We start from the raw sequence: 6000 nt of genomic DNA, 5'->3' as shown, positions 1-6000 counted from the left end.
CAGACTATAAACACCATTACTCCATCTACTACCACACACAGACTATAAACACCATTACTCCATCTACCACCACACACAGACTATAAACACCATTACTCTATCTACCACCACTCAGACTATAAACTCCATTACTCCATCTACCACCACACACAGACTATAAACACCATTACTCCATCTACTACCACTCAGACTATAAACACCATTACACCATTACACCATCTACTACCAATCAGACTATAAACACCATTACGTCGGCCAGGCTTGTTGTCTCCGGTCCGCTTCCAACGTTCCGGCGAGGGTGCGAGTCATACAGTCGTCTTTTCTGTCTCCACAGCTGGCTCCGGGACACCTGTAGCAGCGCCGGCGTGGACTACGTCGACAACTGGGAGAGTTTCCGAGAGCGTCCATCACTCTACCGCCGAGATGGACTTCACCCCAGTCGCCTAGGCTCGGCAGTCCTCTCCAGGAACATCGAGGACGTGCTACGTCGGGCCTGACCAGCCACAACAAACCACGCAAATCAGCTAAGTAGAACTTACTTCCCTAACTACCAAACCATTGAGACTGTGTCTGTTAGCCGTGGCAGGTATAAGAATAACAGGGCGATATGTTTTAAAAATCTAATTAAAATTAAATTAAATAATCAACATGAAGTGAGCAGCAATATTAAGCTAAGGCTAGGACTTTTAAACATTAGATCACTTGCATCAAAAGCTGTGATAGTAAACGAAATAATCTCAGATAACAGACTAAACGCACTCTGTTTAACAGAAACATGGGCTAGAGTAGGCGAATATGTAAGTTTTAATGAAGCAGCTCCTCCTGGATACAGTTATGTTCATCAGCCCCGTATCACAGGGCGTGGAGGTGGAGTAGCCACAATATATGACACAGACATAGGTTTTACTGTGAAACCAACCACCTCTATTAACTCATTCGAGGCTTTGATAGGTGAAATAGGCAATAATCGTATAGGCAATAAAACAAAGCTTAAATTAGTGACCATCTATCGACCGCCGGGTCCCTACTCAGAATTTCTTCAGGAATTTGCTGAGTTTCTTTCGGAACTAGTCTTAACCATCGAGAGATTTGTAATTGTGGGTGATTTCAACATTCATTATGAAAATGAATCAGACCCACTGAAAATTGCGTTCGACTCCATACTAGATTCAGTAGGTATAGCCCAAAATGTGACAGGGCCTACCCACCGCTGTAAACACACCTTAGACTTAATACTTACTTACGGATTAAACATAGAACATCTGGCAGTCATCCCCCAAAATGACGCCATTTCAGATCATTTCTTACTAATATATGAAATGACTTTATACAATGTACATCAGATGCGCCATACAAAAACCACGCGCACTATTACATCCGACACTGCAGCAACATTTATAAACTTACTGCCAGAGCTACCGAACACTATGCCACTGCAGCCCAATGAATTGGAACAGGCAACACAACAGTTTTATTCCACACTCAGCAATACCTTAGACAGTGTAGCTCCAATTAAAACAAAATTAATTAGGGAGAAAAAGCTATCACCATGGTATGACGAACACACTCGTCTTCTAAAACAGGCAGCTCGAGCAGCGGAGCGAAAATGGAAATCCACCTCACTAGAAGTGTTTAGAATCACATGGAAAGACGCCATAGTCAAATATAAACATGCCCTAATAAAAGCTAGAGCCGCATACTATTCGACACTAATAGAAAACAACAAGAATAACCCTAGATTTCTCTTCGCGACGGTATCTAAACTAACAAGAAATATCAACGACACTAGTTCTAACACAGCACTTACACACACTAGCGATGAATTTTTAAACTTTTTCAATAATAAAATAGATAATATCCGACTACAGAGTCATAATACATCGCAGCCTAACCTCCAATCCAACCCCAGTAGTTCAGCTATTAGTAACTATGCATCCAAAAATATTACTGAGCTAAATATCTTCAATCCTATATCGCAAAAAGAGCTCACAACATTGATTAATTCGTCTAAGCCTACATCATGTATATTTGACCCAGTTCCAACCCGTCTATTTAAAGACCTACTCCCAGCCACTGCAGGGCCCTTACTTAATATGATTAACTCCTCCCTTAACCTAGGTTACATGCCCAAACAATTAAAATGCGCCGTAATTAGACCCTTGATTAAAAAACAGAATCTCGATCCGCAGATTTTAGCCAACTATAGACCCATTTCTAATCTCCCATTTATCTCTAAAATTTTAGAAAAAGCAGTTTCCAATCAGTTAAACCACTATCTCCAATCAAATAGTATCCATGAAAAGTTCCAATCAGGATTTAGACCAAACCACAGCACTGAAACAGCTTTACTCAGGGTAGTGAATGATCTACTAATATCGGCCGATAATGGGCTCGTCTCGTTCCTTATACTGTTGGATCTTAGTGCAGCTTTTGATACTGTAGACCACAACATTTTGCTGGATAGACTAGAAAACACAGTAGGTATTAAAGGAGTCGCACTCTCCTGGTTTAGATCATATTTAACTGACCGCTTCCAATGTGTAAGTGTTAATAATAAAACCTCTAAATCTGTGCAGGTTAAATATGGTGTCCCACAAGGGACAGTCCTAGGACCACTTCTATTCACACTGTACATGTTACCCTTAGGCGAAATTATGCATAAGCATGACATCAGTTTCCATTCCTACGCAGACGACACTCAGCTATATTTATCGGCAAAACCCGATGATTTAGGCGCAAACAGTAAGATTGAGAAATGTGTAGAAGAGATAAAACATTGGATGGCATGTAACTTTCTAGCACTAAATGCCGATAAAACAGAATTGATAATAGTTGGGTCTAGGGCTGCGAGAGACAAGATACATAATGCAGCATTGAATCTACATTCTTTTACTATAACCCCCAGCGCAGAGGTAAAGAACTTGGGCGTCACAATAGACCCAGATCTCTCGTTCGATACACATATTAATAATATAACTAGAGTAGCGTTCTTTCACTTGCGCAACATTGCCAAAATTAGAAACATATTAAATATTAGTGATGCAGAAAAACTAATCCATGCATTCATATCCTCTCGTTTAGATTATTGCAACAGTCTCCTAGCTGGATGTTCTGGTAAATCGATAAACAAACTCCAGCTGGTTCAGAACGCAGCAGCACGAGTTTTAACAAAAACTAAAAAGTTTGATCACATTAGTCCCGTACTATCGTCATTACACTGGCTGCCAATTAGATTCCGTATTGACTATAAAATACTTTTATTAACATATAAAACGCTGCATGGCTTAGCTCCAGACTATCTTAGTGAACTTATTGAACAATATAACCCAGCGCGTTCACTTCGCTCGCAGGACGCAGGGTTATTAACTGTTCCTAGGATCAAAAAGATCACAGCAGGTGGAAGAGCCTTTTCTTTTAAAGCTCCACAATTGTGGAATAATCTTCCTGCCTCTATTCGGGACTCAGACACAGTCTCAATGTTTAAAACTCGATTAAAGACTCATCTGTTTAGTTTGGCCTTTGATTAATCTGTTACATATTTACTACATCTCGTATCTTTTCTCCGAGGTTCACCTGGAGAGTAACATTGCAGTCGGAGCCTACAATACCAGCATCGCTGCTCCGACACGGAATGAAAGCCTGGCGTTCATCAACAGACATTTACAGTGACAATATCATAACCCAGAACTTTCATTTTTACCTTTACTTAGTCTGATTGTGTGATTTGTGTGTGACTTGTGTATTTGTCTGTATTTTGTGTAATCTGTGTGTTAACGGGCCGCCCAATGGAGGATGGGTTCCCTTTTGAGTCTTGGTTCTCCCGAGGTTTCTTCCTATTCCCCACTATCTTAGGGAGTTTTTCCTCGCCACTGTCGCCCTTGGCTTGCTCATTAGGGTTCTGGACCCGTAGTATTGTTAACCTTTTAAATCCTGTAAGGCGCTTTGTGACAACATGTGTTGTGAAAAGCGCTATACAAATAAACTTTGATTGATTGATTGATTACTCTACCACCACTCAGACTATAAACACCATTACTCCATCTACCACCACACACAGACTATAAACACCATTACTCTATCTACTACCACTCAGACTATAAACACCATTACTCCATCTACCACCACTCAGACTATAAACACCATTACTCCATCTACCACCACACACAGACTATAAACACCATTACTCCATCTACCACCACACACAGACTATAAACACCATTACTCCATCTACTACCACACACAGACTATAAACACCATTACTCCATCTACCACCACACACAGACTATAAACACCATTACTCTATCTACCACCACTCAGACTATAAACTCCATTACTCCATCTACCACCACACACAGACTATAAACACCATTACTCCATCTACTACCACTCAGACTATAAACACCATTACACCATCTACTACCACTCAGACTATAAACACCATTACTCTATCTACCACCACTCAGACTATAAACACCATTACTCCATCTACCACCACACACAGACTATAAACACCATTACTCTATCTACTACCACTCAGACTATAAACACCATTACTCCATCTACCACCACTCAGACTATAAACACCATTACTCCATCTACCACCACACACAGACTATAAACACCATTACTCTATCTACTACCACACAGACTATAAACACCATTACTCCATCTACCACCACACACAGACTATAAACACCATTACTCCATCTACCACCACTCAGACTATAAACACCATTACTCCATCTACCACCACACACAGACTATAAACACCATTACTCCATCTACTACCACTCAGACTATAAACACCATTACACCATCTACTACCACTCAGACTATAAACACCATTACTCCATCTACTACCACACACAGACTATAAACACCATTACTGCATCTACCACCACACACAGACTATAAACACCATTACTCTATCTACCACCACTCAGACTATTAACACAATTACTCCATCTTTCATCCACCCACAGCACTTCCTCATTGTCATTTTTCTTTCTGCCCTTTTTCCCCTCTTACTTTTCACTAATATTATTGGACACCATGTCACTGCTGATAAGAGTCTCTTCTCTGAGAAAACAATGCTGTGTTTCTTGAGCTGCGGGAGATCACAGCAGAATATTCTGACTTCACACATGTAGACTTTGCCCATCTGTTCACAATTGAAGAGCACCATCCTTTCAGATGAGCCCCTACACTGCGAGAGTGTCTCAGCAAAGTCAGTATTACCATCATGAAGCACCGAGTTGCTCTTTCTGTGGGCTGTTTCTCATTTCCTGCATGGCGTTGCACTTACACACACATGTATTTACCCTGTTCTTCTGCTTCAGGACAAATTGATGATTGATTTATGCCACTGCAAACCAGTGGCTACTTGTGTTTATATCAACAGTGAGCAATGATCCTCCCACAACACTCCTACTGCTGGAAGACGTCTCCAAACACGGCTGACACATCATGTGTCTGGATTTTCTCACAGACACATGCCAACAATCTTTACTTCATGTAAAATAATAATTCCACTTTGAGTGATGTAGCAGGTGGAGACCATGGAGCAGTTGGAATGCAGGTTTGTTTGTTTGTCTGTTTATTGGTCTGTTGTTTTTAGAGATGTCCAGGGCAAACAGGAGCACAGTTCTTGCTCAGACTGTCCATCTCACTTCCTGCAATATCTGTTGTATTTACAAAACCTAAAAAACCTAAACCTTTTGTGTTCTCTGTTTCAGGCAGACACAAACATGGCACACACTGTGAAAAATGACTCAGAGATACAGAGAACATTGGACTCCTGTCTTTTCCTCCAAATAATAATTTAATTAATTCAGTTTTATATTTTCCCATAATTGCATCTGCTTGCTGTCTCCTGGAGTTTTGGGCCACGTGCTCCCTCAGACACATCTGGGGATTCCCAGAGCTTCAGCTCTGCACGTGTGGCAGTGTTCACAGGTCAGAATGTGATGTTTTTCGTCAGGAGTGCCACGTCTCTCCCAC

The sequence above is a fragment of the Brachyhypopomus gauderio genome, chromosome 11 (assembly GCF_052324685.1).
Source record: "Brachyhypopomus gauderio isolate BG-103 chromosome 11, BGAUD_0.2, whole genome shotgun sequence".
NCBI lineage: Eukaryota > Metazoa > Chordata > Actinopteri > Gymnotiformes > Hypopomidae > Brachyhypopomus > Brachyhypopomus gauderio.
The sequence above is the reverse complement of the archived record's forward strand: the minus strand, read 5'-3'. Positions refer to the sequence as shown.